The 8,103-nt window shown below is 46.5% G+C and overlaps 1 long non-coding RNA gene across 1 annotated transcript in view; it reads right to left on the reverse strand.

The window, feature by feature from the left end:
• LOC129383033 (uncharacterized) overlaps window positions 1-7,077 on the reverse strand; it is a 63,002-nt gene extending 55,925 nt beyond the window's left edge. The window contains exon 1 of the long non-coding RNA XR_011893177.1: window positions 6,717-7,077. This is a non-coding gene — a long non-coding RNA (uncharacterized lncRNA). The remainder of the gene's footprint in view (window positions 1-6,716) is intronic.
• Window positions 7,078-8,103: the final 1,026 nt, after the last annotated feature.

An 8,103-nucleotide genomic window follows, 5' to 3' on the forward strand; every position in this document is an offset into this window, starting at 1 on the left:
CAGCCTCCCGATACTCTCCCACTTGAGAATTTCCTGTTTATGGACATTAGAGAGCGTTCAAGTGCAGGTACTCAAAATATGCCTTGGCTTGCTACGGCGTGCCTCCAACAAAGGCACAATTGAAAAACTCGCGTCTGCCCAATATCGTTATACATGTCCCACGAAACCTTTCGTGTGTATCTACGTTTACTCACATGACACCATCGCCATCCATTGACGTCGATTCTGCATGAGTGGCCGGACAGCGGTTTCACAAGTTCAATCCGCCACCATCTACCCCACATAACAACAGGTTATGCGCTTGTGGTGTGTGCTGCGTTCCTTCCGCTTCTGGTTGTTTTTATGCGTTGCATATTGCAATCACTCGGTTCAGCCCTTGGGCGTGGCCGGGCAGCCACCATTGACCTTTAGCGCAACCACGTGACGTGACGTCACGACAGCCGGAGGAAAAGCTGGGCCCCAACTCGCGCGGTCGCGCGCGGCCGCAGCCACCACCTGACTCCCGCTCCTCCCGCTAGGGGCGCTGCGCTATGATTGACGTCGCGGCATATGTATAAAAGAGCTGCGCTCCTTCGCCGGGACAGTCTTACAACCAGATGCCGCCCACGGGTAAAGCAGTTCGACAGAGCGCAAAGCGAAAGCTTCAGCGGGCCACGGAGACAGAAGAAGAACGGGAAGAACGACTCGCTAAACGGCGCGCTCAGTATGCAGCTCGGCGGCAACGTTCCTCTACTGAAGCAACGGTGGAAGTGAAGGAAGAAGTTGTGAGTTTACCCGACAGTGCTTCTACTAGTTCGGAACGGCGGAATGCTACCAAGCGCAGATGCGTGCACAAGAAACTCCCGAACAGTGACAGCAGCGACTTGAAAAGGAGCGTGCAACCAAGAATCGCCGAGAAAATCGAATGCCGCCAAGCAATACCTCGCCCTCAAAAAAAAACACCGCGTAATATGCAACGCATTCTTGGCTTAACCAAGCTAAGCCTGGCCATTCTTTCGCTTTGTTTTAACCTTCCTTACATGTCTACCTGTAAAGCCACCATGAGTGATTGGTTCAACCTTCAGTGTGCCTTCATGTCCCCGGCATACCAAAGAAATGATTGGTTCCCGTTAGCGGACTGCAGTAATTTGCTCTGGCATAGATCTGGTCAGAACACCAGACCTATGTTCATGTGTAGACTGACGGATCCGCGTCACCAAAGGCATCGATAGCAGCCGTGGTTATACCCGCCCAGCGGAGGACTCGAAGATTCCTTTTTATACCATAAATCTACACCAAACACTACAGAGTTTGTGGCCATTCGGGAAACGATTCGCCACATCTGCGGGGAACGACCTCAAGCGTGGTGCATCTTCATGGACTCGAAACCCGCAGCAAATTTCGATATGCTTCCTGCACCACACCGCCTACCAGGCTCTGGCACTGCAGATCATCGAGCTCCTTCCATGCGGTCAAAAAAACAAAAACCACCGAATAGTGTTCCAATGTACCTTGGGACACTGTGGGCTCAATGGTAATGAGACGACCGATGCTGAAGCAAGGCGCGCCCTCAGCAATGGCCTGCAAACTGTTGTGCCGTTCTCTACACCGGACAACACGGGCCTCCTGTCGGAATTAACGAGAAGTGTGACGAGAAGATACTGGGCACAGCCAGACGCTCGCCATGTCCACCTTAGAGGGACCCTCACCAAGCCCCATAGCCAATTTTGTTTATACGCTGGAAGTTGTTACGTGTCCTCGAGGGAGTGTTCTGCCGCAAACATATTTCAAATCGGCTCATTATTGGGCTCAGCAGTCTGCGGAGCGCTAACGGCCACCGATATTTGGAAGCAGAGCATGCGCAGAGATTCATAAGGCCGGTTCGTGCCCCGCGTCGTGTGTTACTTCTCCGCCCCAGTTTCTTTCCTCCATGTCGGCCCCAGTGCTCGGCGCGCTAGCGAGCGCTGTCCCTTCCGGCTTTTTAAAATTTTTTTTCCCATTGTGAAGCAACTGATACCAACCAACTCTGCCTCCCGCTTGTTGAATAGGCTGACATTTTATGGTTGGAAGGGCAAGCTTGGTATGCTTGCTGCATCGGGCTTCAATTGCCTTGTCTGTTATGAAAAGTAGCCAGTTGCTGCGAGCAGTATGGGAAACACATATGACTAGCTTAATGGAAAAGAATGAAACTTTATTAATAAGAACGGTCCGGCAGTTTTCCTTGGTGGTCTCAGCCCTGGAGAGCACTTCCGTTTTTGTCTCGACGCCACTCTGCCTGCTGCTCCACGGTAATTAGCAAGCAGAAAATAAAAAATTCTGCTTGCTGGTTACCCATCGAGCAGCAGGCAGAGTTGGCGAGGGATAAAAACGGAAGCGCTCTCCAGCGCTTGCCGAGAGCAGGCGCGGAGAAGTAGCAGTCGAAGCGGGGCACGAGTCGCCCTTACAACTCTATGCGCAAGCGCCCCGTTTGCGATATGAGCATCGTACTTTCACTCCTGTTCACCAGAGAACACTGGCAGTGAAGTACTGCCCAGTAAGTTCAGATTCCTGGTGCAAGCATAAACGTGCTGAAGCACTAGGTGAACCTGCATCATGCCACATCGCCCTTCTGACAGAAGAACAGGGATTGGCTATTATGCCTATTTATAAACGGCTTACAGATAAAAAGCTTCTTGCTCAGTGCATTCAAGGGAAACCCAGAATGCGTCTGAATCGCCGAACAGCAAGATGTGGCTACACTCCACAAAAACAAAGTTTGTCTCACTAAGAGTAATTGAAACCGCCTCATCGATTGTAATTATGTGGTATAATAAGGGCCATGGTAATTTTGAGTGTCTTGGATGCGCTGGGCATACTCCCATCTGAAGGACTAGTTACCTTCAGTAACTCGAGTGATGAGATGCGTATTAAGAGGATATCTGGTCACCTCGCAACAAAACCCAGAGCAGACCGTCATGGTGCGGTAAAATCATAGTGTGCCTGAAAGTCTGTTCGCAAGGTCAGTGAAGGCACAACTTATAGTGCTGGAAAGTTTTAGTGACTTCTCACACTTTTGCAAGTTCTGATGAACGTTATGGCCCAAGTTTGTGCATTTGTGCCAGCACTGATGAGAAAAAGTTTTCAAACTTTCCAATGCACTTTTCTCCTTTATCGATCTTGCGTGATCTTTACTATTTTGACGCACTAATTAGTATATTTAAAATTGTCATACCTTAATGAAAGTTTTCGCACAACGTGATTAAGGCTTGTAGAATGCTGTTATCTATGAATTTTCCGTACTGGTCATGTTTATAATATATCAGATAACTTCAGGTACATCCACATATCTTGGCAAGTGGAGCCATGACAGAGCTTTGTATTTTTTTACTCATTTTGCACACTATGCCTGTTTAGTTTTCCACACACTACAGTTTAAAAGGATCACTGCGAGCTATGCCGGGACATTTAATCTAAACATTTTTTGGGTAGGAAGTTGCATCTAACAATGGCCATAATTTTACAGCATTCCACCTGCAGCAGGAAAACAGTATATGCTACATGAAAACAGGAGGGAAAAGCACTGGCGTCACAGTTTTGTTCAGTCGGGGCATGTATGAAAGAAAATGGTATTTCGAGTAGCATTCATGCCCCTTTCAATGTATTCCGGATTTCGCGCGTCGCCTCTGCGCCTCGCTGCCTGCGCGCGCATGCAATGTTGCGGTGGTTGGTGATGCGTTCGCTAGACATGAACGAAGCTTCCTACCACAGCTCTCATTTAATTCGCATTTGGAAATCTACTGTACATTTTTTTTATTTCACGTGCAATGCTATTATGTTCCTTTCTTAAATTTTTTTCAGTAAAACGAAATTATACAATTCAAAGTGCTCTGTGCTTATTTGTGGCAGGGTAATAAACCGCACTTGGCAATGCGCGGGTTCCTTTACGGTATTGTTTCGTAGACCATAAAAATAATGGTCGCTTAGTTCCAACACGAAAAGGCGGAAGGGGACCAGGCAAGCGCCAGCTTTCGATTGCTTATTCGAGAATAATCACTCGAAATTTGAATGAACAGAAAGTTGCCGCTCCCCTGGTCCCCTTCAATCTTTTTCTTGTTTGCGCTAAGCGACAATGTTTTTCGCCTACTAAGCAATATGAAACGACTAGCCCAGCAACATTCTTCTGGATCCTTATACGGTAGCTCGTATTTTGACTTCCACACCATATCCTTTGACCGTCTAGCGTCCAGAAAACTGTCGGATTCGCGGAGAAAACTGCCAAAAAAAACTATCATCGCTAATAACGCCCGCGCGTAATAAACAAATGGGCTGACGTGCGCAGCCTCACAAGTCCTCTAAACCTGTAAGAGAAACATATTGTCCTATTGACCGTAATCCCAGGTTAATACGCTACACAATTTGCTCGGGAAGTAACAAAACCAAAGCATTACGGTATTTCTGTACGTAATGCACAGCGGGCTTCTTTTAACTATGTGCTTTCATTCTTTCAGCATGTTGTACACATGCATGACGTACATGCACATGCATATATACTATCACGTGCACTATGAACCTGTTACCAACCCGTAGAAAACTATCTCGCATATGTCTTTTCCATGAAATCTACTACCACAACACATATTTACGTTCTATCTTTGTTCAACCACCACCATTCATTTCATCTCGCATTCACCACCGCCAAAAGGTAAACATTCCGCACTGCAACACCGTCGGCTTTTCATATTCTTTTCTTCCCCAAACGAGCAAAGATTGGAATAACTTACCCGCATTACTTACAAGCATAACTGACACCAATAGCTTTAAAAGCACACTTCAAAGCGTCATGCTATAAATTATTGTTGCGTTTGCTTGTTCTGTATAATAACTGCTTTTATGCCATAATTTCAAGTTATGACTTGTGTTTTTATATCGTATGTTCTTTCCTTTCTGTTTTTGTTACGCCATGTATTTTTGCCACGCTCACCAGTTTCTATTTACCATTCTTATTATTTTGTATACGATGTTTTTTGCCATGTTGTTTGCCTTCCTTCCTTATTTTGTGATTTGCCTCTGTATTTACTTTGCCCTTCCCCTCTGCAATGTACAACTGTACCTTGAGGGTATGATAAATAAATAAATAAATGAAAAGGCGGCTGTTTCCTGTTGGCTTCGGCTGACGCCCAAGCGTTGAATGCGGTGTTTTTCGTTGCTTAAACACGACACTCTGCGTTACACAAAGTGTATATTAAGCAAAAATAAGGGCCACGTTGTGGATCATGTGTCAGGAAAATTGGCAGTGTTTCGGTTTCTCATTTGTTTTGCAATATATTGCGTATTCAGAGCATATGTAATTGACTTCCACAAGCGACGGAAACTTTTGCACGCAGCCGCGGCACAACTTGAATACCGCCAAGATATAAAGCTTAGCAGGAACAGGTGGACCTCTATGGCAAATCTGTGTGTGAAGTTGAATGCGTGTGGGTCAAATACAGTTTCTGAGAAAAAAAGAGGCGCTTACATGTACGCAAGTATCACGCTGCCATTATCGGCTGCGTTTCACTGTGTCCCGAAAGAATACCATCTTACACAACCTGTTCAGTAGAAATGGAAGGCATCTTTATTGCGACGTTTCGTGAAATTTTAAGGTACCTGCCTTTATTAGGAGTGACAAATATTGTATGAACCCACGTTGCTTCAATATTTCCATGCGTTACACGATGTTCACTCGGTATCCTCGTTGAATTAAACAAGGCATTTTGTTTCTGTTTAGTAAACGTAAAGGCTACGTATGGGCACGTGAAATTCGATGTGGATGAGATAAATCTTGCTTTTGCAATAAATAACGTATGCATGGTCTTCGGAGAGATGCGAGTGTGTTTTATGTCCAGAGCAAGATTGAATTCTCTGCCCTGACACAACCAAAAACACAACCAAGGTCAAAGTTAACAGACATTCGGAGAAAAGTACGACAAATTTTGGTGCGAAGTGAACTGCCTGTTTAATAAACACAACTTCTGTAATTAATTTCGTGAACACGTGCTTCAAAGCGTCATGTTATCATTTTACGCTATTTTTCCGCGTATCGTGGGAGCTTTTTGTTGCACAGGGCTAACGGCTGGCGAAAATAAAGGGCGTCTTAAGCCTCATATGTAGACTAAATTAAAAGTGCTTTCGTTGTACAGATTATTTGCAATGAAATGTGTAATCAATTGCTCCAGAGCCTACATTTCTACCGATCTGCGCCAAATATTGCAAGCCGCTGCGAACTGACTACAAACGCCAACAATATGAAGCTTGGTAAACATGGCCAGACCAATACGGCAAATGTGTGTCCGAAGTTAATTGCTCGTGGATCAAATACAGCTTTTGTAAAAAGTTCGTGAAGCACGTGTTCGCAAGTGTTACGCTGCCTTTAGGAGCTACTTTTCCCAATGTGCAGAAAGATTGCTGTTACCCAATTTGTATATATTTACCAGAAATGGGGGACGGGGCGAGGCATCCTACCGCAAATCTATGAGGGAAGGTGAGTGTGTGTGGAATAAACACTGAATTAGCAAAAAAAAAAAAAAGTTTAGAAAGTATACTGCGGTTATCAGCTATGCTTCTCAGACACCAGAGAAAATTATTTTGCAAAAAGTTTGTTTACTGCAAAGGGGATCTTTGTTCAGTGCAACGTGTGACGCAACTTTCGCTGTCCTGTCATCTTTTGGAGTGTTGCACGCAGCCCTCTGCTGTTTACGTAAGTGCAAAACCGCACTTACCTGGAAAGTGGCGATGTGAAGAATTAGGTTGGTCCTTTCACCCCGGCCGCTACCGCCACGGTAACCAGTGTGTCGACCCACCACCGGTCACAAAGTTCGCACAGGGGACGTCTGTCACTGCCCAGGGGGCACCGGAAGCGGTTGCGCGTGCATGGCTCCACGAAACACTGTGGCCGAACCACTTTTGGTTGAAGGAAAACAAACCAGGCACATGCTGAAGTCTCGAAATTCTGTGGCCGATCAACTTTTTGCTCGAGGGAAAAGGGAGCTAGGCGTAGGCTGCAGCTCTGTAAAGTGGCGATTGTCAAAAAAATAGGTTGGTCCCTTCACCACTGCCGCTGCTGCTAAAGTGCATAACCCGTGTCCGGCCCACCGCTAGTCGCAAAATTTACAAAGAGGGCGGCTCTTGTTGTATAGGGAGCGGCAAGATCAAGTACAGATGCCCTCAGGAGATCGGAAACGTCTGTGCGTGCGCAACTTCTCGAAATTCTGTGGCAGATGAATTGTTGCTCGAAGGAAAACAAGCAAGATGCAAGCTTGTAGGCGCACAATGGTGTGACGGATCAACTTTGAAAGCGTTAAAGCGAAGCTTATCTTGCCTCTTCGATTTTACCGCTACGCTACTGCTGCTGCTGGCTGCTGTTTGGGCGATTAACTCTGGCCGAATACGTGGGTGATACTAAAAGTAATGTCGTCATCACGCCGTTGCCTTCGCACCACTCTCATCTATGTTAGCTTCTGGCCACAGTGTATTACGATTCACCGAAACCGAACATTGTGAAAACAAACGCCGGATATAGTGAAAATTAGAGTGGCCCGACTGGCCGGTACCGATGTAGGGAAAGCAAGCGCCAGATATAGCGCGAATTAATGCAGCCCGCTGCGGCAAATTACGCGCGTGAGTACGGAAGTGAGCAGGAACACGCCGTCGTTATTTCATCGCCTTTCGGGCCATTGTTAACATTCCTTCGCTGTCGAGTCATTGTCGCCATTCCATCGTCATGACTCTATTGCGTCGCAGCCTCCTCATCACAGGGTTTCCATCATGCTGTAGTGGCCATTTCATTGTTGTCATTTTTGCCGTAGGATCTTCCGAGGTTGTCATTCCATAGCCGTTATGCCTTTGCGACCATGCCGTCATTCCAGCTCAGTCATTTCCTTCGTCAAACTATCGTCGCCATAACGTCGCCGTCATACCATCGGAATTACGTTATCATCATGCTGTCATCGTCACACCATCGGCATCATTCCATGGTCGTCGCGTCATCGTCGCCACACAAACATCGTTCTACGTCATCGGCACTCAAGCGTTGTCATCCCATTGTCGTCACGCAGTTGTGGTTACGCCATTGCCCTACCACCGTCGCCACATCAGTGCACCTACGCC

Source organism: Dermacentor andersoni, chromosome 3, assembly GCF_023375885.2.
Source record: "Dermacentor andersoni chromosome 3, qqDerAnde1_hic_scaffold, whole genome shotgun sequence".
Taxonomy (NCBI): domain Eukaryota; kingdom Metazoa; phylum Arthropoda; class Arachnida; order Ixodida; family Ixodidae; genus Dermacentor; species Dermacentor andersoni.